Genomic DNA, 25,949 nt, shown 5'->3' on the forward strand with positions numbered 1-25,949 from the left:
CGATACATAATATCGTACCTGTAGGTGGAGAGTTCGATCCTCCACCGCAGGATTTTATCATTTTTAATTTTGCCCCTTTGTGAGTTGTCAAACATGAAGGCAACCGATCTTTGGTCGGTGATGAGGGTGAACCTCCTACCTGCGAGGTAGTGCCTCTAGTGTCGTATAGCTTCCACAATGGCTTGTGCTTCCTTTTCGACTGAGGAGTGTCGAAGTTCTGAAGCGGAGAGGGTTCGGGAGAAAAAGACGACTGGTCTCCCTGCCTGATTTAATGTGGCTGCTAGAGCGACCTCTGAGGCATCGCTCTCAACCTGAAAAGGGACGGATTCATCCACCGCCCGCATGGCCGCTTTGGCGATGTCCTCCTTGATGCAGATGAAGGCCTGGCGAGCCTCCTCTGATAGAGGAAATAGTGTGGCCATAAATAGTGGGCGGGCTTTGTCCGCATACTGAGGGACCCACTGGGCATAATAATAGAAAAACCCCAGGCACCTTTTGAGGGCCCTGGGACAGTGAGGGAGAGGGAGTTGTCAGAGGGGGTGCATACGGTCCGGGTCAGGGCCCAGGACTCCGTTTCCACGACATAGCCGAGGATGGCTAGCCTGGTCGTGTGGAAAACGCATTTCTCCATGTTATACGTGAGGTTGAGTTTCTGGGCAGTCTGGAGAAATCGATAGAGGTTAGCGTCGTGGTCCTGCTGATCATGGCCGCAGATGGTGACGTTGTCCAAGTACGGAAACGTGGCCCGCAGCCCGTACTGGTCCACCATTCGGTCCATTGCTCGTTGGAACACCGAGACCCCATTCATGACGCCAAAGGGAACCCGGAGGAAGTGGGAGAGGCAGCCGTCGTCCTCGAACGCCGTGTAGTGGCGGTCCTCTGGGCGGATTGGGAGCTGGTGGTATGCAGACTTCAGATCCACCGTGGAGAAGATGCGATAATGTGCGATCTGATTCACCATGTCTGCAATCCTGGGGTGGGGGTACGCATCGAGGAGCGTGAACCAATTCTGGCTATAGTCCACTACCATTCGGAATTTTTCCCCGGTCTTGACAACCACCACCTGAGCTCTCCAGGGGCTATTACTGGCCTCTATGATAACCTCACGTAGAAGCCTATGGACCTCTGTTCTGATGAACACCCTGTCCTGCAGGCTATATCGCCTGCTGCGAGTGGCTACGAATTTGCAGTCCAGAGTGAGATTGGCAAAGAGTGGAGGGGGGTCGATTTTTAGCGTCGCTAGACTGCAGATAGTGAGTGGGGGCAGGGGCCCGTGGAAGCTGAGTGTGAGGCTTTTGAGGTTGCACTGGAAGTCGGGTCCCAGTAAGAGTGGGGCGCAGAGTTCGGGGAGTACGTATAGCTGGAAGTTTGAGTAGCTAGTGCTCTGAATCGTTAGGGTCGCGACGGCGCGCCCTTGGAGGTGAACAGAGTGTGAGCCCGAAGCGAGGGAGATAGTTTGCCGTGCAGGGAAGATAGGGAGCGAACAGCGTCTTACCAGATCTGGGTGTACGAAGCTCTCGGTGCTCCCGGAGTCAAAGAGGCACAGTGTCCTGTACCCGTTGATTTTAACGGTCATCATCGAGTTGCGGAGGTGTTTCGGACGTGACTAGTCCAACGTAACTGCGCTGAGTTGCGAGTAGTCTGCGGCTCGATCAGCTGTGCTGGAGTGGCCCCGTGATGACTGTCCGCTGAGGTCATAGTCTTTGAGGTGAGTATTAGAGTTTGAAGAGGATGGAGCCCAAGATGGCCACCCCCATGAGTCGCACATGACCGGCCGCATGGAGGATTGCCAAGATGGCGGCCCCCATGAGTCGCACATGTCGGGTGGGGGCGGAGTCGGCATACAGGCTGCAGTATTTCTGGGCCTGTGAGTTTGGGAAGCGAGTGCTTTGGACTGCGGGAGAGTTTGGAGAGGGGGGTTTTCTTTGCCAGGCAGACCCGGGCATAGTGTCCTTTGCGACCGCAGCTGCTGCAGGTCGCGTTGCGGGCCGGGCAGTGCTGCCGTGGGTGTTGGGGCTGCCCACAAAAATGGCAGGCTGGAGCTGCATAGTGGATGGGTGGCCGCGCGGCGCAGGCCTGGGGCAGTCGCTGGTCGGGGGCCCACGATGGGGTCGCTTGGTCCGCGGGGAACGAGGTGAGGCTGCGGAACGAGACCTCCATAGTTGTAGCTAACTGTAGTGTCCTCCAAGGCCTCTCGTCCATTCAATCGAGCATGGCCAGGGCCTCCGTATACGAGGTAGTACTGTTAAGTTGATTAGAGATACGGTGGCTCACCCTTGCGTGCAGTAGGCTGAGTTTCTGCTCCTCTGTAGTTTCTGAAGTGCTTGATTCAGCCAGGTGGGCCTTGAAACATCTGAGCCAGTGTAGAAAGATTTATTTCGCCTCTGCATCCTGCGGGTCGAGTTCTAGTCGGTCAGGTTTGAGGGCTGATTCCATAGTAGTTTTCTTCAAGTTTCCTAATATTACTAAATTGATGTGACCATCAATTCACAAGACACGTGATTGGAAGTGAACAGTGGTTTTAATAATCTTACAACAGAGCCTGCCTGCATCGAGATGAACTGGCAGCAGGCTCACGACTTCAGAGCTTTATACTTCCGGTTACTAGGAGGAGCCATGGGCGGATCCAAGAGTGGAGCCCAGTACAAACTCCTCATCTCCCCCTATGGGCAGAGCCGCGCAACGGTTCATATACAGAGTCTACAAGGACACAATACATATAATAGAACACAGTGTGAATTACTAGGTTTATAATTCACCACACCTACAAAACCTTCCCATGCAAACATAGGAAATGCAACACCGACTCTTTTCTCTTCTTTCACACACACCCCATTCTGAAACAGCGATTTACTTGCATTTCTAGTCCACTGTATATGTTGCTCACAATGCAATCTCCTCTACACCTGGGAGACTAAACGCAAATTGGGTGAGTGCTTTGTGGAACACGCCCATTATATTTATAAGAGTGATTTCAAGCTTCCAGTTGCCTGAAATTTTAATTCTCCCCTCCACTCCTACTCTGATCTTCCTGTCTTCAGACTCCGATACTGTTTTCATAAAGCTCAGGAAACAATACCTCTTTCGATTAGATACTTCACAGCCTTCCGGACTGTTATAACCCACAAATATCTTATGGGGTGGGAACAATTAACTTCACCGTGAACCTTTCAGAATACGAGCTCCCACGTTCAGGGGGTGGGGGCCCTCTAAACAATGTCTAGTTGTGTGACACCTAAAGCCAGCTAGTAAGGCACCGACAAGGCAGACCCAATTGGGATCTACCATGTATATAATTGTTATTGTAAATAAACTACGTTTATTTGAACTATTTGGTGTGGACTCCGTGGCTCAACACTGAGTTCTACAATTTCCGACCATAACCACTGCTTCCATTGTGTTTTATTGGCTTTGTATATAGACGGCAACTATTAGTAATGATTTTACTCTCCCATTCACACCTCTTCTCAACACAGCTTTAGTTTCTTCACCTTTCCCATTGCCACCTCCTTTTGCCTGTGTGCACCTTCATTCCTTTTTCATGTAATCTCTCCTCCCTATGGACCCTCCCTTTTGTTCATTCCTCCCTTCTCCCATTTCCCTGCCAATGTATTTGCTTTAAACCCATTATACCTCCAATGTTTCCCAGTTCAGATGTAAGGTCATTAGCTTGAATTGTTAACTCTGTTTCTCTCTCCACAAATACTGCCAGACCTGCTGAGTATTTATAGCATTTCCTGTTTTTGATGCAGTTGTTTATTTATATGCAATTAAAAGTTCAAGGACCACGAACACCATCTTCCAGAATTCTGTAACTACTTTTGTACAGGGAAAGACCTGCCATTTTTATAGCCAGGTCTTCAAGACATCCCAAAGCATAGTAAATCATAAGAACTTGGAAAAAGTCTATTTAAAGTCAGAATCACAATAAGCGATTTATTTCAATCTTGTGCAAATATAACCTGTTTATAGTCAGGTCATTAACTGCTAATTTAAAAACATAGGGCGGGGAGGAGGGAGGGAGGGCGGGGAGGAGGGAGGGAGGGCGGGGAAGAGGGAGGGGGGCGGGGAAGAGGGGGGGGCGGGGAAGAGGGAGGGGGGCAGGGCGGGGAAGGGGGGGCGGGGCGGGGAAGAGGGAGGGGGCGGGGCAGGGAAGAGGGAGGGGGGCGGGGCGGGGAAGAGGGAGGGGGCGGGGCGGGGAAGAGGGAGGGGGGGCGGGGCGGGGAAGAGGGAGGGGGCGGGGAAGAGGGAGGGGGGCGGGGCGGGGAAGAGGGAGGGGGGGGGCGGGGCGGGGAAGAGGGAGGGGGGGCAGGGAATCCGTGTTCCCGCAAGAAACCAGGACGGGTATTGGTTCACCCTTTCAGCGGGCCCCGAAAAGCGATGTATTCGGGAAGTATGCTGCACCGCCTGGGACCTACCTGGGGCCATTGCCAGAGGCCTGCTCAGCCATTCCCCGCCCCAACCGGCCAAAGTCCCGACGCGTGGAACTAATGTGCTCCAGCCGGTCGGGATACTCGCGTGGCGGCTGCGGACTCAGTCCGTGGCCACCCTGGTCGGGGGCAGGCCAACCGGATGCCGGGGTGGCCTTATAGGCAGCCGGGGAATGCTTGTGCGGGGGTTAAGGGTCGGACGCGCGGCCAATAGGGGAGTCTCTTTTATGGGTCTATCTCCGCGGTCCTAGTCCGCCATGCAGCATGGCGCGGCCGCTAGAGGCTGCTGCCGCACGCATGCGCGGCTTCCGACCCGGAAGTGCAGGGGCCTGTATCTGCAGCAAAAGCTGCAAGATCTAATCTAGGTCCCTGCTAGCCCCCTGCAGGGCTGGGAATTCGTGCCCCTTTGATCCAGGTTTTTCTGGTGTAAAACTTTACTGTTTTGATGCATGCGTGGGACATAGTCCCAATAATGGAGAATGCAGCCCATAGCCTTTTCAGTTTGTATGATCAGTATCAAAAAGCAGGAGAAAATTGGGATGAGGTGGGGCGGGGCAGTGTTTGGGAGAAATTGGACCTCAAGGAATATGGATAAATCTGGGATTTCTTTAGATCATCGGCAAAGCTTAAAAGAATAAGCAAAGGACTAAGAGAAAAAGGCAGTTAAGCTAAATAAGTAACCCCAGCTATTCACAGTTTACATATTACAACAATTCTACATATTTCAGTATATGAAGCATTATATGGACTTAGTTTCTTGTTTGACTCATCTGGCGAGCTTGTATTAACAAGATGAATTCCTAAACTGGAAGTTCTGTATCAGAAATAAATATTATTGAATTCCACCTTCTTGCCTGCTATTTCTTAATAAGTCATCTTTGTTTTACTTGTCACCAACGTTTATGTCCCAATTTGACACCAAAACTTGTAAAGCATCTTAAATATATTCTTTTAAAAACGGCCATCGACCTATACTAGTTTCAAGAAAGCCACTTGTTAACAATTGTTCTTTTGGTATCTGCACCATTTTGTTTGTGGGCCAACATTGATGCTGCATTTGAACATGTCACGACAGAGCCCAGTATGCTTGATACAGCTGGGTTTGTTTAACATGGGGATTAAAGGCAACTGTATATGTAATTATAGTTGTGAAAGTTACTTCTTTTCATCCTATTGAACATGGCTGTCAATATTAGCTGTTCGAATACTGAATTTTCTTGACAACTTCCAAAATTTGTCTGATTTTGTACCTGATTCCGATTTAATGTCTTTTAACAGTTTCCTATCTAAAACAAGCACGATAAATCTCCCGATCTGAACCTAGTGATAATATTTCTTGCAGACAACAAATGGATTTGGCTTTCGCAATATTATGTGTAACTGGATATCAATGTCACAATTCAGAACTTATGCTTCCTCGCTGTTGGAGGATTCCTGAATTGTCACAATTGCCTCTTATACTGTCTGCACTTTGCTTCCTGACTGCTTCCCTTTTCACACTATTTAATTGAGAGACTAGAAATCAAAAGTGATGCATCAGATTCATTTTCTCTACACACTAAAAGGTGATTTCCAGCAGTTTTGCATTCTGGACTTTTAGCTGAGAAGGAAGAAATTTTTAGGCTGCAGGAAGATGCCAATGGACTGGTCAGGTGTGCTGAAAAGTGATAAAATGAAATTCAATCTCGAGAAATGTGGGGTAATGTTTTATGGGTGACCCCGAAGGACACAGGGGAATCGTCAAATCCATCCTCTGCTCCACACATCCACAGGAACTGAAGAGAAAGGAAGTGAATCCAGGAAGGGTGCAGACTCTGGAAAGTTTCGCCCAGGATATCAGCAGGTGAGGATCTACAGACAGAAATGTTAAACCATAAGTCACATCACGATCTGACAGGTTACTTGATTCATCAGGACCTGAATTTCATCGGCCTCTGAATTTAAAAGGAGAAATGTTTGCATGACCCATCTGCTTCAAAAGATTTTAACATCGGTGTGACTAGAAGAGCACCCAGACACACAGACACCCACGTGAGTGTTCCAGTGAATTGATTGTGGAAAGAGCTTTAACCAATTTCCCTATTGAGTGGGCAGAGGCTCGCCCAATAGAGGTGCATGGCAGGAGATTAAAACCTGCAGTTCCGACGAAGGCTATCTCCATTGGTTCCCTGGCTCAGACATATGTGTTGTATGCCGTGGCAGAGGCCCTCTTTGTTACTTTAATAAAGGGGGTTGTCGTTAGAAGACTGACCATTTGGGAGATCAAACAAGGCATAAAAATACACAATAGAAGGTGGGATTCTGAAAAATGAAGAGAAGCAGAGGGGCCAACAAGTGTATATCTTCAGACCACTGAAGTCGGCAGGACAGGTAGAGGACAGGTAGATAAGTTCAAAAAGGCTTACAGGCTACTCTCCTTTACTGGCTGATCCCTGTATAAGAGCAGGGAGGTTATGCTGGAACTGTATGAAACGCTAGTTAGAACATAGAACATTACAGCGCAGTACAGGCCCTTCGGCCCTCGATTATGCACCGACCTGCAAAACCGCTCTAATGCCCATCTACACTATTCCCTTATCGTCCATATGCCTATCCAATGACCATTTGAATGCATTTTGTGTTGGCGAGCCCACTACTGTTCCAGGCAGGGCATTCCTCGCCCTTACTACTCTCTGAGTAAAGAATCTACCTCTGACATCTGTCCTATATCTATCTCCCCTCAATTTAAAGCTATGTCCCCTCGTGCTGGACATCACCATCCGAGGAAAAAGGCTCTCAATGTCCACCCTATCTAATCCTCTGATAATCTTGTATGCCTCAATTAAGTCACCTCTTAACCTTCTTCTCTCTAACGAAAACAGCCTCAAGTCCTTCAGCCTTTCCTCGTAAGATCTTCCCTCCACACCAGGCAACATCCTTGTAAATCTCCTCTGTACGCTTTCCAATGCTTCCACATCCTTCCTATAATGCGGCGACCAGAACTGCACGCAATACTCCAAATGCGGCCGCACCAGAGTTTTGTACAGCTGCAACATGATCCCATGGCTCCGAAACTCAATTCCTCTACCAATAAAAGCTAACACACCGTATGCCTTCTTAACAGCCCTCTCAACCTGGGTGGCAACTTTCAGGGATCTATGTACATGGACACCGAGATCCCTCTGCTTGTCCACACTACCAAGAATCTTACCACAGTAGTCCCCCGTTATACCGCGCTCCGCAATACCGCGGTTCGCGATATACCGCGGGGGGCTTATGGACCCCAACTGTCAGTTGTGTCAATTTCAGCGGCCGGCTCACTTTGATCCGGAGAGGGAAGCTGCTCTCTCGCTGAAGCAATCAGCCGGCCGCTGAAATTGACACTGCCGGCTGCTCTCTCCCTCCAATCAGAAACATTAAAACTTAAAAGTTGGATTGGAGGGAGTGAGCAGCCGGTAGTGTCAATTTCAGCGGCCGGCTGATTGTTTCAGTGAGAGAGCAGCTTCCCTCTCCGGATCAAAGTGAGCCGGCCGCTGAAATTGACACTGTTTTAATTAGATCCACGATGGGGGTTTTAAATTTATTTAAAAAGCTATGCTAGCGCTTCCCATTGTGAGTCTACGGGGGTCTGACCCCTCCCCCCGCCCCCCGTAGACTCTCAATGGGAAGCGCATGCATAGATTTTTAAATAAATTTAAAACCCCCATCGTGGATATTCGCGGCTCGGTTGCAACGCGGGTGGCTGTCTTGGACCCCAACACCCGCGTTATAAAGGGGGACTACTGCATTCGCCCAGTACTCTGCCTTTCTGTTATTCCTTCCAAAATGAATCACCTCACACTTTTCTGCATTAAACTCCATTTGCCACCTGTCAGCCCAGCTCTGCAGCTTATCTATGTCCCTCTGTAACTTGGAACATCCTTCCGCACTGTCCACAACTCCACTGACTTTAGCGTCATCTGCAAATTTACTCACCCATCCTTCTACGCCCTCCTCCAGGTCATTCATAAAAATGACAAACAGCAGCAGCCCCAAAAAGATCCTTGTGGTACACCACTAGTAACTGGACACCAGTCTGAACATTTCCCATCAACCACCACCCTTTGTCTTCTATCAGCTAGCCAATTTCTGATCCAAACTGCTAAATCACCCTGAATCCCATGCCTCTGTATTTTCTGCAATAGCCTACCGTGGGGAACATTATCAAACGCTTTACTGAAAACCATATACACCACACCAACTGCTTTACCCTCATCCACCTGTTTGGTCACCTTCTCGAAGAACTCAATAAGGTTTGTGAGGCACGACCTACCCTTCACAAAACCACGTTGACTATCTCTAATCAAATTATTCCTTTGCAGATGATTATACATCCTATCTCTTATAAACCTTTCCAAGACTTTTCCCACAACAGAAGTAAGGCTCACTGGTCTATTGTTACCGGGGTTATCTCTACTTCCCGTCTTGAACAGGACAACATTTGCTATCCTCCAGTCTTCTGGCACTATTCCTGAAGACAAAGATGACTTAAAGATCAACGCCAAAGCCTCAGCAATCTCCTCCCTAGCTTCCCAGAGAATCCTAGGATAAATCCCATCCGGCCCAGGGGACTTATCTATTTTCACACTTTCCAGAATCGCTAACACCTCCTCCTTATGTACCTCAAGCCCTTCTAGTCTAGTAGCCTGTATCTCAGTATTCTCCTCGACAACATCGTCTTTTTGCTGTGTGAATACGGACGAAAAATACTCATTTAGCACCTCTCCTATCTCCTCAGACTCCACGCACAACTTCCCACTACTGTCCTTGACTGGCCCTACTCTTACCCTAGTCATTCTTTTATTCCTGACATATCTATAGAAAGCTTAGGGTTATCCTTGATCCTACCTACCAAAGGCTTCTCATGTCCTCTCCTGGCTCTTCTTAGCTCTCTCTTTAGAGCCTTCCTAGCTAACTTGTAACTCTCAAGCGCCCTAACTGAACCATCACGTCTCATCTTTACATAAGCCTCCTACTTCCTCTTGACAAGTGTTTCAACTGCTTTAGTAAAACATGGTTCCCTCGCTCGACCACTTCCTCCCTGCCTAACAGGTACATACTTATCAAGGACATGCAGTAGCTGTTCCTTGAACATGCTCCACATTTCCATTGTGCCCATCCCGTGCAGTTTTCTTCTCCAGTCGATGCATCCTAAGTCGTGCCTCATCGCATCATAATTGCCTTTCCCCCAGATATGACTCTTGCCTTGTGGTATATACCTATCCCTTTCCATCACTAAAGTAAACGTAATCGAATTGTGGTCACTATCACCAAAGTGCTCACCTAACTCCAAATCTGACACCTGTCCTGGTTCATTACCCAGCACCAAATCCAATACGGCCTCGCCTCTCGTTGGCCTATCTGCATACTGCGTCAGGAAACCCTCCTTTGGACCCTCCATTGGACAAAAACGGACCCATCTAAAGTACTCGAACTATATAGTGTTTCCAGTCAATATTTGGAAAGTTAAAGTCCCCCATAACAACTACCCTGTTACTTTCGCTCCTATCCAGAATCATCTTTGCAATCCTTTCCTCTACATCTCTGGAACTTTTTGGAGGCCTATAGAAAACTCCTAACAGGGTGACCTCGCCTTTCCTGTTTCTTAACTCAGCCCATACTACCTCAGTATTCGAGTCCTCATCAATTGTCCTCTCAGCCACCGTAATACTGTCCTTGACTAACAATGCCACCCCTCCCCCTCTCTTACCACCTTCCCTGAGCTTACTGAAATATCTAAACCCCGGCACCTGCAACAACCATTCCTCGCCCTGCTCTATCCATGTCTCCGAAATGACCACAACATCGAAGTTCGACTACAGCCAGACTGTGACTATTTCTAGTCACACATATGATCACACTGGAGAGGCCATAAAGAAGAGATTTAAAAGGCTGCTGCCAGGAATGGAGAATTTTAAATAAAAGGAAAGATGGGAAAGGCTGGAGTTGTTTTCTTTGGAATAGATAGGTTGTGAGATTTATTGAGGTGTTAGAATTTGGGAGTTAGATAAAGCAAATAGGAAGGACCTCTTTGCATTAGCAGAGAGTCCATTAACCAGGGTCACAAATCTAAACTAATTAGTGGAACAACTGGAGGAGGTTTTTCACCCAGAACATCTCAAACTGAATTTTCCGTTTCTCGAAAACAGTGTTAACGAGATTGCGGCCTGTATATAATTTCACCGATTGCTGGCAATGAGTCCCCTTGAGCTTCTCACCTTTACTGGGTAGCCAGACTCACGTCCCACCGCCTTGCCGCTAACAAGGGGGAGCTTTTAAACGCTCCCTCACCACTCACTCCCAGTCAATACACAAACATGGCAGCGCGCAGACCAGCTCCTCGCTTTGGTGATGTCAACCTGGTCAGGCTTCTCGACGGCGTTGCTGCAAGATGGGACGTCCTGTTCCACGAGGGAGTCAGAGGACCTGCTGCAGGGTCACTAATGCCGCCTCGGAGGCAGTGGCAGCGGCTGTTAATGTGAGCAGCATGACCAGGAGGATCGCCATACAGTGTCGGAAGAAGACGATATAGGGGGGATGTCAGAGGTAGGTTCTTTACCCAGAGAGTAGTGGGGCATGGAATGCACTGCCTGTGGAAGTAGTTGAGTCGGAAACATTAAGGACCTTCAAGCGGCTATTGGATAGGTACATGGATTACGGTAGAATGATGGGGTGTAGATTAATTTGTTCTTAATCTAGGACGGAAGTTTGGCACAACATCGTGGGCCGAAGGGCCTGTTCGGTGTTGTATTTTTCTATGTTCTAAGACCAACGACCTCCACCGAGCTGCAAGGGTAAGTTACCACCTCTCTCCTGGAATCAGTTTCACCTGCCACCCCTCAAATTCCCAACTGTTCCCCCCCTCTGCCAAAAAAACACTGGTTGACAACTCACACCCTCCCCACATCCAATCTTTGTGTTTGCTCCTCAGTATGCCTTGGCACCCACATGCACAGCTCCTTCATGTCCTGGTGCGATGCCCAAACATACTATCTGCTATAGACCCCCGCCCTATCAAGTACGTGGCTCACAATGCCCTCTCTTTATCCCTGCAGGAGAAGATAGCGCATAATAAGCGGGAAAGGGCCAAGATTGGGGGAGGGGGGGGGGGGGGGGGGGGGGGGGGGGGGGGGGGGGGGGGGGGCAGAGTACCAGAGAATCCAATCCTCACCCCCTATGAGGAACGGCCCTGGAAATCGCGGAGCCAACTGAGGAGAGAGCAGTCACCGACAGCAAGGTTGGCTTTTGCCGCTGAGGTGAGAATCCACTGTCCATTCACCCAGATGACCTGTCTCAACTGAGTAGTTAATGTCAGACAAAGTGACCCTTCCCTCTCAGTGACCACATGTCCATTGACTTGCAGGATCTCCATCTGATGGGGCTGGGACACCCGGAGTGTACCCTCTCCTGCCACCCAAGAGACCACCTCGGAGGAGAGCTCTGAGAAAAGCGTCACAGCTTTCACCTTCACCTTCCATCAGCTCAGAGACACACACCTCAGTGGGCGACATTAGTGGACAGGCTTCTGGGATACAATCTGGTGGAGACAGGAACACAGTTGCTGATGAACATCAGGTGGAGGCAGGAACATTCAAGTGTGTCAACAGTCAAAGGTCTGCTCGGTCCCCAGTCAGATGCCAAGCCTCTGGGCAAAGTTATCCCAAACTGATGCAGATGATAGGACACAGCCATGAGACTCAGGAGGGGATTTTGGTGACATTCCAGCGACTGCAAAGTCGATTGGAGGGGTACTAAAGGCTACGGGCTCTTAAGATGATGTCAACAATGAATGGCACCGAGGCCCACATTGCTCGGGTGGCCACCACAGTGGAAACCTTGGAGCACAACGTCAGCGTCTTGAGTGGTGGTGCTCAAGGCACGGCTCAGCCCATTGCATCCATAGCTGAGGGCCTCAACATCATGTCCCAGTCGCTGAGGGACATGCCCCAGATAAAGGTGGACATTGTCGAGGCACTGCAGAGCATGGCCCAGTCACTGAGAACCATCACTGAGGGCGTTGATTCCATGGTGTAGACAATGGGGAGCCGCCAGAGTCAGATGACTCAAGAGGTCTCTGGAGTATACTCCAGCTGCCCTTCTGTCCCATGGAGATCCATGGGGCCCTACAGGCACCATCAGGGAGGAGGAAGCTCTGGAAGCCAATCCAGGGCCTGCCATGAAGGAGACAGCGGCGGTTTCCAGTTCTTCCGATTCCCCACCTCCTGACACTGGCGCATCTCAAGGGGAGTGGGCAGAACAGGGTGACATGGCGATGCCAGTGACACCGGTAAATAGCCCCCCCCCCCCCCCCCCCCGACACTGACTCTAGGAACTCAGAGGCCACGAGAGATCAAGAAGAAAGGATTACTGTGGGCAATGTTGCGGGGGGCGGTGGCACTACCTATAGCCAGGGGGACTGGAAATGTCAAATGTTCAAAATTAAAACATGTTACACCTGATACTTCTTTAAAAAATTTATAGTACCCAATTCATTTTTCCAATTAAGGGGGCAATTTAGTGTGGCCAATCCACCTACGCTGCACATCTTTGGGTTGTGGGGGTGAAACCCTCGCAAACACGGGGAGAATGTGCAAACTCCACACGGACAGTGACCCAGAGCCGGGACCAAACCTGGGACCTCAGTGCCTTGAGGCAGCAGTGCTAACCACTGTGCCACCGTGCTGCCCTGTTATAACTGATACATGTGAAGTCTCTGTCACGTTAATCTTCACAGCGAGCCTGTCTGCAACCCCACACCCTGCCGTCCTCTGCTTCCCCCACCCCTCTGGCACAGTGGACCAATATCAAACAACCCATTCAGAGGATGGATGTGAGCACACTGACAGCAGAGAAACAGGGGTCAGACTTTGGCATAAACTGAGGAGCACCAGGGGTAACCTCACAGCGAGTGATCATCATTATCCTGCCATGTATACTGACCCACTGGCAGTGCTGACACAGGCCCATCACCCTGGGGTGATGTAACACTGACCATGGGAGGGTGGAACAGGGTAGTCGGGGAGGGCAGGGGTTGTGGGAGAGTCAGAGAATGGGGGGGGGGGGGGAGGAAGAAGGGAAATCGGTGGGAAGGAGGGAAATGCGGGACGGAGTGGATTGGGTGGAAGAAGGGATTGGGAGGGGGAAGGAGGGATTGGGGAAGGGGAGATTGGGGGGAAGGAGGGGAATGCAGGGGTGGGGGGATTGGGTGGGAAAGAGGGGAGTGCAAGGGAAGGGGGATTAGGGGTGAGGATGGATGGAGGGGGTGCGTTGGTGGACAAAGTTTCGTCCTAAGACAATCATGTGATGATGAAGGCTTCCCTGGTCCTCCGGGCATGCTGGACCCTTGCCGCTGCCTGTCCTTCATCTTCCGGCTCCTCCTGCGAGTCCTCTGCGGGCTTATCCTCCATCCACTCCTTGTCCGCCTCCTCCTCAAATGAGGGCGCACGTCCCTCCTCCTCCTCCTGCATGTCGCCTCACTGCTGTGCCAGATTGTGGAGGGCAGAGCAGACCATCACAAAGCAGGAGACCCTCTGGGGGGTGTACTGCAGGGCACCACCAGAGTGGTCCAGGCATCCGAACTGCATTTTCAGCAGTCCGTGCACTGCTCAATGATAGCACGGTGGGAGCATGGGCCTTGTTTTAATCAAGTCTCTGCTTCAGTCTCTGGCCTCCGTACTGGCTTCATCAGCCAGGACCTAAGCGGGTACTCCTTATGCCCCAAGAGCCAACCCTTCATCCTGGGGTGGTCATCAAAGATGCTAGGGATGTCTGAGTGTCCCAAGCTGTAGCTGGCATGCATGCTCCCTGGGACATGTGCATGATCCATAGCCAGTAGTCGCACACAAGTTGAACAGTCAGGAAGTGGAACTCCTTCCTGTTAATGCAGGGCACTCCCTGATGCCTCAGTTCGTGCAAGCTGACATGTGCCATCTATTGCCCCCCCCCCCCCCCCCCCCCCCCCCCCCGGACAAGGGCATCCTGGCAATGGCAGAGAATCCTGCAGCACGGGCGTTTTAATGGGCCTGGTCCAGCTCAAAGTTGATAAAGTCCGATGCCTGGGCATACACACGGATGTATTTGTGGGCTGTAGTTTGGGAAGTGCCACAGACAAGACCCCGCTCGAGCATTGGAATGAACCAGCTGCATAGAAATTCAGGGCTGCAGTGACCTTCATGGCCAATGGGAGTGGGTGTCCTCTTCCCCCATGGGTGCCAAGTCCGCGAGGTCATGGCACAGGCGCCACACTGTCTCTTTGTTGAGACGGTGGCTCCTGCGGCACATGCTGTCAGACATCTCCTCGAAAGATCAATGACACCTGGATGCTTTGGGCCATCACCAGCGTCCCACTCTGGGTTGCTCCTCGGCCTGATGGGTGGCCAGGTTTTCAGGGTGTGCAGCAGCCACCTGCACATGGGGTGCCGCCTCCAGCCTGCATGACGTTGCTGCCACCTTCTTTGGCATCGGACTGCCTCAGCTGCCACCAACAACGCAAGGACAGCCTCTGCAGGGCCAACAGCCATATTGTTGTATCTGTAAGGAATTAGAGAAGTAGAGAGACCAACAAACAGTTTGGACTTTCACCCTCAAATCCCCCAAGCCTCCCCCACCCGGTGGTTGTTGTGCGTGGCCTTCACCTGGGGGAGGGGGAGGGGGGGGAATTGTTTATATGAGGCTGCAACATGTCAATCTTTGGGTATCAATCGCGAAACCAGCAAATTGGCACCTTTTCCTTTCAGAATCGCTGGCCCCTTAACGGTAGCGGAATCAGACGAGGTGCGGCGCCGGTTTTTCTGTCGTAAAAGTCCACGGATTCTGTCAACTTTTACTCTAGAAATAGAGAATCCCACCCATTAGCTTTGCATTGAAATAGAAAGGGGAGCTCTTGTGGTGCAGTGGGTAGCATCCCTGCCTCTGAGCCAGGATCTCCGGGTTCGAGTCCCAACCCAGGACTTGATGGTCAAGGAAGGTGCATTCAGAAAGCAGCTCAACAGGTTGAGTGTCAATCTGCAAATCCTTTCAACTTGGCAGTGTTTGACGATAAGAGTGGGAGAAAGTCCTGGTCAGCCATGCTTGATGCAGAGTGCTGCCCCTCAAGCTATAAACCTCTGGCGACAGACAGGCAATCAGTTCCAAGAATAACTAGCAATGGAAACAGACTGCCTTAGTGCAACACTCGGTGCAGGAAGAGAATTGAATTCTTGGTTGAAATGCTCATCAGTCATCTTTCATCTTACAAGGGGGTACTTTACAGTGCAACTGTTTACAACTTTTCACATTTTTCTGGGAAGTTAGGAGGCTTCGGCCAGCATTTTAGGTTTGCAAATTGGGGCTGCAGATGCGTAAAATCCAGTGTGATGATGTTGGGTCGTGATTCCCTTATTATGGTGAGCGGGGGAGGGGGGGAATAGTACTGAAATAGGCAGCTTGCCTACCATTAATGGGTTACTGAGCTTGTTATCAAGCCTATGGACCCATATTTAGGCATAATGCAGGAGTGTGGAGAGTACGCTTTTTAAAAATAAAATTCCCACCTCACAAGTTCATTATGCACACAATTGTGAGGAATCACTTGCACAATGCAGCCCATGGCATCAATCCAAAATGTTTTCATTTGGCAATTAAAAATACTTGTCCTGCTGGCAGCAGGGTGGCGCTGTGGTTAGCCCTGCTGCCTCATGGCGCTGAGGTCTCAGGTTTGATCCCGACTCTGGGTCACTGTCCGCGTGGAGTTTGCACATTCTTCCCGTGTTTGCGTGGGTTTCGCCCCCACAACCCAAAGATGCGCAGAGTAGGTGGATTAGCCACGCTAAATTGCCCCTTAATTGGAAAAATGAATTGGGTCCTCTAAATTTATAAGATAAAACTCCTTCTGTAAATGTTAATGTCTAGTTCATAGCTGCCAAATTGCAATTAGAATTAATTCTGCTTGAAAGACATTTTATTTTCCGCTTTAGTTTTCCTATACTATCCACTGGTTCCGTCGGAGTGGCGGGGCAGGCAATCTGTTCTGCAGCCACTGCTGATGCTGCTCTGAAACAACACCAAGGGGCGCACAAGAGCAGCCGGGACCTAAGGGCAGAAGTAAAAGAATTCCTCGGGATGAGAAATAGTAGAAGTGAAATAAAAAAGCTAATGGTAGAAAATAGTGGGACCGCAAGTTAGGTGGTAAAATGGAAAGGTAAATAGTAATGAGGTGTCAGACAGGGAAGTAATCCATACCAACCAACACTTCATGGTTGCAATTTGGGTCTCAGTTTGTAAAAAAGGAGAGAAATGTATTGCACAGATTGCATTTTCTGGAAAAGAATGTGTTTTTTTGTTTTGAGACAGGTGTGGTCAATGCCATGGAATGGAGCAGGAAAGGTTGAAGTTCAGAAAGGTGCACATGCTTATGGTATTCAAAATGGGAAGTGACATGAGAGTGGGAAAGTTAAGTGCTTTCCATTCATCTCCCTTCACACTTGAGTGACTTTGAAGTAGTCCAGTAAGAAGTCTTACAACACCAGGTTAAAGTCAAATAGGTTTGTTTCGAATCACTAGCTTTCAGAGCACGGCTCCTTCTTCAGCTAAGTACTCAGAAAGCTAGTGATTCGAAACAAACTAGTTGGACTTTAACCTGGTGTTGTAAGACTTCTTACTGTGCTCACCCCAGTCCAACACCGGCTTTGAAGTAGTCAGCAGTGAAACTAACAGAAAGCACTTAACTCTCTTTGATGTGGTCCAGGAACTGTCAATCAAAGAACAATACAGCACAGGAACAGGCCCTTCTGCCCTCCAAGCCTGTACAAAGCTTGATGATTATTAACATTGAGGTGAGTTTCACAGTTTGACTACTTCAAATTCACTTAAGGGTGAAGGCAGATGAATGAAACAATGCAGACAGTTGGGTGTGAGTGAAAGCTGTCAATCACGGTCTAGTAAAATCAATATCAAACAGAAATGAATGAATAGCTTGCAGATCAAAGGTCTGTGGGGTTTAAACTCAGCTGACCGTTATTCTCTTTCCAGGAATTGACAGATAGTGCTTCCTGTGTCTGAACCAGCAAGTGTATTGTTCAGGTGAGTGTTGTAACAGTAATTGTTTTCACTGCCTCCGTCTGGACTGTTCTGTAGCTTCCAGACAGAGTTCTCTCTTCTGGGGGGCTTCCAGTCAGGGGTCTCTCTTCTGGGGGTCTCTTTAATTAGGGGGTCTCTGGTGGGAAGTCTTGCATTCTGGGGGTTGGATGGTGGCTCTCTGATAGACTTTGGGGCAACTCCCATAAAGGACTATGCCCTAGGCCTATTGCGCGGTCTACTGCATCAGGTACATGCTTGTCAAGACCTACACAAATTCTTGCCCATGTGATTCCTGGCCCAGAGGACCGGAGAATCATGAGGGCCCGGAGAATATGGACCGGAGCATCGGAAACAGCGCCTATCCTGTTTTCTCCTCGATGCTGGAACTCCGCTACTGGTGGCGGGCAGTGGAGAATCCAGCCCATAGGAACAATTAGCAAGAATGCTGTATTCTGTCTTCTGCTATCGGTTGGGAAAGGTCATTTTATTTACAACCTATTCAGTTTAAATGACAACCTTTCTCAAGTTCTGGGGTTGCTTTCTATGAAATTTCCTCCTTATATATCAAACAAGTTCCTGGCTTTAACCAGGAGCATGTTTTTGAACAGAAGGGCGTGAATTCCCGAAGGGGCATTCTCACAACTTGGAGAAGGTACTGTTATTTAAACTGAAACATGTAATGAACAGTCTCAAAAGCAGGCAGTGTCAGAGGGAGCTAGTGGCTAATGGTCTGACCACATTAACATTAGAAATTCTATGAAGAGAACAAACTTGAAGCCTTACTGGGAAATGTAATTGGTTAAGTATCGATATTTTAATGAAATTCTCATAGGAAATATTTACCCAGCAGATTTCAATGGATGCTGAACCCTAGACTAGATTTTTGATAAGATATGAGAAGAGAACCTCTGGCGTTAATCATGGTGAGTCAGCAGAATGTGTGTTTTATAGTATTAGGAATGTTTTTGCTACAAAGTGAATCATATCTGTTGATTAAAAGTGACAAAATAAGTAAAATCCTCTTTTTATTAAATTACATTCTGTATATTAAATGACTTTCACAACTCTGTCCCTTAAATAAGGAGAAACTGTTTTCACTGTCAGGAGAAAAGCAAATTGCTGCGGATGCTGAAACCAAAAGAGAAAATGCTGGAAAATCTGAGCAGGTCTGGCAGCATCTGTAGGGAGAGAAAAGAGCCAATGTTTCGAGTCCAGATGACCCTTTGTCAAAGCTAAAAGACAGAGAAATTGGGAAATTGGGTAGAGCTAATCATCTGAAGTTGTTGAATTTGATGTTGAGACCGGAAGGCTGTAGCGTGCCTAACCGGAAGATGAGATGCTATTCCTCCAGTTTGCGTTGAGTTTCACTGGACAGACATATGGGCATGGGAGCAGGGTCTTGTGTTCAAATGGCAAGCAATGGTAAGGCTAGTGTCCTGAATGCGCACAGACTGACGGTGCTCAGCAAAGTGATCACCCAGTCTGAGTTTGGTCTCTCCGACTTAGAGGAGACCACATTGGGACCAATGAATGCAATAGACCAAATTGGCAGAGGTGCAAGTGACATGCTGCTTAGCCTGGAATGAGTGTTTTGGGCCTGGGATGTTAAGCATGGAAGAGGTAAAGGGACAAGTGTTACACCTTCTGCGATTGCATGGGAAGGTGCCATGGGTGATGGGAGAGGTGTTAGGTATGGTGGAGTAGTGGACTAGATTATCTCGGAGGGAACGGTCTCTGTGGAATGCTGACAAAGGGAGTGAAGGGAAAATGTGTTTGGTGGTGGCATCACGCAGGAGTTGGTGAAAATGGCGGCGGATTATGCATTGCATATGTAGGCTAGTGGGGTGAAATGTGAGAACGAGGGGGACTCTATCCTTGTTCTGGGAGGGTTGTGGTGCGGGAGATGGACCGCACGCTGCTGAGGGTCCTGCCAACAACTGTAGGTGGGAAACCACGGTTGAGGAAGAAGGAACACATTTTCGAAGCACCAAAGTTGATGGAAAGTAGCATTATTGGAACAAATGCGATGGAGCGAAGGAGCTGAGAGAAAAGGATGGGGTCCTTAGTGTGTAGGGTTCGAAGAACTTTTCCCTTGGTTTCTGTGGCTATGACTCATTTTTCATTCCCTCATCCCACAGTATAAATATCTCCCACGTTCTGTTTTTTTTAGCTTTGACAAAGGGTCATCTGGACTCGAAACGTTAGCTCTTTTCTCTCCCTACAGATGCTGTCAGAACTGCTGAGATTTTCCAGCATTTTCTCTTTTGGTTCCACTGTCAGGATGAGTAACCAGAGGGCCAAGTTTAGGGAATTGACAAACAACCCAGTGGATGAGGAGAAGTTTTACATAGTGAGTTCTGATGATGCACTATCTGAAAGGGTGTCAACTCGCCTGAAAAGGAAATAAAAACCAATAATGGAGCAGAAGAAACCGGGATAAAGAAATAGGCTTAATGTTTTGAATCATCTTCAGAATGTTAAATAGGTAGAAATGCGTTTTATACCATTCAAAGGGATCCCATCCCTTTTTCTAATCCCCATCTCTTGCTGTATATTCACAATACCCACTGACCTATCCCTCCCTGATGCTGAACGATCTGTGCTTTCATAGAATTTACAGTGCAGAAAGAGGTCATTCAACCCATCGAGTCTGCACCAGCCTCAGAAAGAGCACTATACTTAAGCCCACACCTCCACCCTATCCCCGTAACCCCACCTAACCTTTTGGAGACTAAGGGGCAATTTAGTATGGCCAATCCACCTAACCTGCACATCTTTGGACTGAGAGAGGAAACCGGAGCATCCGGAGGAAACCCACGCAGACACGGGGTGAAAGTGCAAAATTCACAGTTATCCAAGGCTGGAATTGAACCTGGGAATTTGGAGCTGTGAGGAAGCAGTGCTAACCACTGTGCCGCCCTTGGTTCGTCTTCCTACGCCTTTGCCAATGTACTCACTTCTTTAGCCAGGAGTCCTCCAGCTGATCAGCGGCCTCCAGCTGATCAGCGGACTCTTTCACCCATCTCCCTCCACCAGAACCCCTCCCTCTGGCCTCTTACCCATCCCTGATCTTTTCATTGATAACTGTCGGCATGACCAGCCATCTAAATTTCTCTACTCCCCTCAAACACTCTAACCCAGAATTTGTTCAAACTGTGGGTCGCGACCTACGGGTAGGTCATGGGCAGGTGTCGGGACGGTGGTGGAGCGATCAATCGCAGCATTCCTGATCACAGGAGAAGCACCCAATAGCTATCACTGGCTTTTTAAATTGAGAATACCGGCTGAGGCCAGTTTTTAAATTAGGAATGCCGGCCACGACTGGCTTTTAAATAAAACAATGCCGTCTTCCGGCAAGTAGAGGTGGCAGAGAGCAGGTCACCCGCCTGGCACGTATACTGACACCATGCATCCTGTGCGTCCGTGCTAGATAGATAGAACAGTACAGCACAGAACAGGCCCTTCGGCCCTCGATATTGTGCCGAGCAATGATCACCCTACTCAAACCCACGTATCCACCCTATGCCCGTAACCCAACAACCCCCCCCCTTACTTTTTAGGACACTACGGGCAATTTAGCATGGCCAATCCACCTAACCCGCACATCTTTGGACTGTGGGAGGAAACCGGAGCACCCGGAGGAAACCCACGCACACACGGGGAGGACGTGCAGACTCCACACAGACAGTGACCCAGCCGGGAATCGAACCTGGGACCCTGGAGCTGTGAAGCATTTATGCTAACCACCATGCTACCGTGCTGCTTTTGGCATGAAATCATGGAGAAGAGGTTCCTCCATTTTATAGCCGTGAGGAAGCAAGACAACAGGACAAGAACTGAATATGGATTGTCTTAATATGAGGAATAGAGGGCCAGAGACAAAAACAGGCCAGGATCTCACAACTGAATCTGCTGGAGAGAACTGCTCAGGAGAATCCACAGCGGACAAAGTAGAATTAACCTCTTACATGGTGGCTTACCATGTAGCTGAAGAGAAATTGCCCCACACCACAGCAGAGAGATTAATTCTCCCTGCAACATTATTCATGGCTCATACGATGAGAAGTCAGCTGTAAAACTGAAATGATTCCACTTGGTGATAACACAGTGGCTTGCCGAATCTGTGATACTGCTGAGGTTTTAGAGGCCCAGCTTATTTCTTGTTTACAGTCAGCACAGGAGTTCTCGATACAACTGGATGGAAGTACAGACGTTTCAGATTGTGCAACTTTGCTAGTTTACATTAGGTATGTTTGGCACAATGTATTTGTTGAGGATTTGCTGTGCTGCCTGACATTACCAACCAACGCGACTGGTGCAGAGATTTTTGATGCATTGATAGTTACATGGTTGGAAAGTGCAGGCTTGACTGGGTTCGGTGCAGAGGAATCACAAGTAATGCGACTGGGAAAAACATGGAGTTATAATAAGGAATAAGGAGACAGCTGGTCAGGACATTGTTTGGAATCATTGTTTTATTCATTGGCATCGAAAGGAATTCCATCGGATCTTGAAGTGGTATTGAAAGGAATTGTGAATTTCATTAAACACAGCGCACTCAATATCTGGCTTTTTGAGGCTCTGTGTTTCGATATGGGGGCTGGGCACACACATTTATTGTTCCAAACAGAAGTACATTCGCTATCAAGGGGTCGAGTGCTTGTCAGAGTTTACGAACTGAGGTGTAAAATCCACACTTTCCTCCTTGATTTCTCCAGCTGATTCATTTGGTGATGAAACTTGGATACTGGGCGCAATTCTCCGAGCCCCGCGCTGGAGAATCGCTGCAAACACGCCGCCGGCACACGATTCTCCGAGGTGCGGAGAATCGGCGCCATTTGCACCGGCTCGTTTGATGCGGCGCCGACCGCGGGAATCGGTGGGGCGGTCGAATCTCCGGCCCGGATGGGCCGAGCGGCCGTGCGGAAGAAGCAGAGTCCCGCCGGTGCCGTTCACCCCTGGTCGTTGCCGGTGGGAACTCTGCGCGAAGGGTCGGTGGGCGGCCTGTGGGGCAGGGAAAAGCGCTCCTTCACCGGGCGGGGCCTCTAATGGGGTCGGGCCAGCGATCGGGCCCACCAATCGACGGGCCGGCTTCACCCCCTCCCGGACCTACTTTGTTGAGCGGCCGGCCCCTGAACCCCCACGCCATGTTGCGTAGGGGCCGGTGCGCTGAAGAAGTCCCCTGCGCATGCGCAGGTTGGCGCGGCGCCCATTTGGCGCCAGGGAGGCTGGAGCGGCGTCAACCGTGAACCACTCGGAGAATTGCGCCCAGTATCCAAGTTTCATCCTGCTCAGACACGCCCAGAACATGTGAACATGGTTCGCTGGTCCTCCCGCACATTTTGCACACCTGTCCTCTACCCCAAAGAATCTACTCATCCGGGCCACTGTCATGTGGGCCCGGTGTACCACCTTAAATTGGATCAGGCTGAGCCTGGCGCATGTTGCGATTGCGTTGACTCTGCTCAACGCGTCCGCCCATAAGCCATCCTCCATCTCACCACTAAGCTCCTCCTCCTACTTACGCTTCAGCTCCTCGTTCTGCGTCACTTCCGCCCCCATGAGTTCTTTGTAGATGTCCAAGATGCTCCCCTCCCCCATCCATCCTCTAGACAGTACCCTATCCTGGATCCCGCTTAGTGGCAGGAATGGGAAGGATGATACCTCCCTACGCAGAAAGTCCCTGTAAATATCTAAAGTTGTTCCCCCTTGCCAACCCAAACTTCCCCTCCAGCGCCCTCAAGCTAGGGAGGCTCCGCTCTAAAAACAAGTCCCCCATCCTCTCCATTTCCGCCCTTCGCCATACTCGGAACCCCCCCCCATCCAAGCTCCCCGGGGGAAACCAATGATTGCCACATATTGGGGACCGGATCGATGGTCCCACTGCTCCAGCGTACCTCCTCTACTGACCCCAGATTCCAAGGGCCACCACCACTATGGGGCTGGTGGAGTACTGCGCCGGCGGGAACGGCAAAGGTGCCTTTACCAACGCCCCCAGACTGGTGCCCCGACACAAAGCTGCCTCCATCCGCTCCCAAACCGACCCCGCCCCCAACGTCCTTATCATGGCTATGTTAGCCGCCCAGTAATAATTGTTAAAATTTGGCAGCGCAAGCCCCCCTCCCCCCGGTTCCGCTCAAGCATCACTTTCTTCACAAAGCCCAGGATGATTTTATTGACCGTTTTAAAAAAGGACCGTGGAATGAAAATTGGAGACACTGAAATACGAACAGAAATGTCAGTAGGACCGTCATTTTGACCGTCTGCACTCTCCCAGCTAACGACAGTGGGAGCGCATCCCATCTCCGAAACTCATCTGTTCAACCAACCGGGACAAGTTCAACTTGTGTAACCGTCTCCAGTCTCGTGCCACTTGTATCCCTAAGTACCTGAAACTGTCCCCTACTAACCTAAACGGCAGCTCCCTCAGCTGACCCTCCTGACCCCTCGCCTGAACTACAAACATCTCACTCTTTGCCATATTCAGTTTATACCTTGAAAACCGGCCAAATTCCCCCAAAATCGGCATAATATTGCCCGTCCCTGGATCCGATACGTATAAGAGGTCATCCACGTACTGCGAGACTCTATATTCCACCCCCCCCCCCCCCCCCCAAACCAGCCCCTTGAAGCTCTCAGAGCAATTGCCAGTGGGTCTATAGCTAACGCGGACAACAGTGGGGAGAGGGGGCACCTCTGGCTTGTCCCCCGGTACAGTCTAAAATAGTCCAAGGTCGTCCTATTTGTCCTTACACTAGCCTCAGGGGCCTGGTACAACAGCCTGACCCAGTCGATAAAGCCCTTACCGAACCCAAATCGTCCCAGCACCTTCCATAAATAGTCCCACTCCACCCGATCGAATGCCTTTTCCGCATCCATTGCCACAACTACCTCAACCTCCCTAATCTCCGGGGGCATCATGATCACATTGAGCAGCCTTCTTATATTGGCCACCAACTGCCTGCCCTTGACAAACCCGGTTTGGTCCTCCATAATAACATCCGGCACACAGTCTTCAATCTGGAGGCCAAACGTTTGGCCAGCAACTTGGCATCCACATTAAGCAGGGAGATTGGCCGAGATGACCCGCATAGCTCCAGGTTCTTGTCCCACTTCAATATCAACGGAATAGTGGCCTGTGACATCGTCAGGGGCAGCACCCCTCTGTCCCTTGCCTCATTGAAAACCTTGACCAGCACCGGCCCTAACATCCCCGAGAACTTTATATAGAACTCCACCGGGAACCCATCCGGCCCCGATGCTTTACCCTGAGTGTTCTTCAAACTTTTTTTCCGGGGACCCATTTTTACCAACTGGCCAACCTTCGGGACCCAACCCGGCCGACTTTTGCGACCCACGCCGGCTGACCTGAGTGACACACGCCAGCCGACCTCACCATTTTCTCTCACCTTGTTTGCTGCTGATAAAAATAGAGGAAATGGTTTTGGGTCCCTTTGACCCTCGTACACGCTCCTCCAATGGAACCTGTTGGATGAAGGTGAAGCCTTCCGGTGTTGGAAAGTATGGAGTCTCCATCCGTCCAAAGTTCTGTATTTCTTCTGTAAAATTTTATTAAATAAACTCCCCTCGAACTTGTAAAGCAAAATAAAAAATTAAATGAATAAAATAAATGAATAAAAAAACGGTCACAGATGAGCATGGAAATACCATTGTGAAAAAGGTAATGCAAGAATGAGTACGACTAATCATGATTTACATTCCTTTTATTCTCATATAGATGGAGACAGGAAAATGACACACATAAACTACTTACTTCATTGCACCTTTTAAAATGACTCCAGGTAATCAAGGAACAATGAAGTGAAATGATAAATTGTGCCTGCACAAGTGAGCGATTAAGCTGAGACCGTTTTTTAAAAATAGCTGCCACACTGCGCATGAGCGCCCGATTATCGGTGCGCATAGTTGTGCGCATGCGCGCCGATGAGCATGTGTGCATGCGCAATGCGGCCAAATTTTTTTTTATATGTTCGTGGCCATTTTAGAGGCATTATTAAAAGCCGGCTGCTGCGTGGGGATTTGCGCGATGGGGAGCACCGCGGACAACGGCTCCGCGACCCTCCCGACACCTGCCCGCAGGTCGCGCCCCTGACTTCGAAGAACACTGCTTTACCCGACTGCATTGCCTTCAAGCCCTCAACTATTTCTTCGGCCCTAATCGGGGCCCCCAGCCCATCTACCAGCTCCCTACCCAATCTTGGGAAGGTCAGTTCATCCAAAAAGCGTCTCATCCCCTCTGGCCCCGTGGGGGGTTCCAAGCAATAGAGCCGACTGTAAAAGTCCCTGAACGCCCTGTTTAGCCCTGACAACTCCCCCACATCCTCACTGTTAATGACCCCGCTCTTCTTACACGTTTACTGTTAATGACCCCGCTCTTCTTACACGTTTACTGTTAATGACCCCGCTCTTCTTACACACTCTCAC

General features: G+C 49.6%; 1 long non-coding RNA gene across 1 annotated transcript in view; it reads right to left on the bottom strand.

The window, feature by feature from the left end:
* Nucleotides 1–6,120: 6,120 nt before the first annotated feature.
* LOC119955116 overlaps nucleotides 6,121–25,949 on the bottom strand; it is a 32,952-nt gene continuing 13,123 nt past the window's right edge. Inside the window, exon 2 of the long non-coding RNA XR_005458387.1 lies at nucleotides 6,121–6,281. This is a non-coding gene — a long non-coding RNA (uncharacterized LOC119955116). The remainder of the gene's footprint in view (nucleotides 6,282–25,949) is intronic.

Source organism: Scyliorhinus canicula, chromosome 2 (genome assembly GCF_902713615.1).
Source record: "Scyliorhinus canicula chromosome 2, sScyCan1.1, whole genome shotgun sequence".
NCBI lineage: Eukaryota > Metazoa > Chordata > Chondrichthyes > Carcharhiniformes > Scyliorhinidae > Scyliorhinus > Scyliorhinus canicula.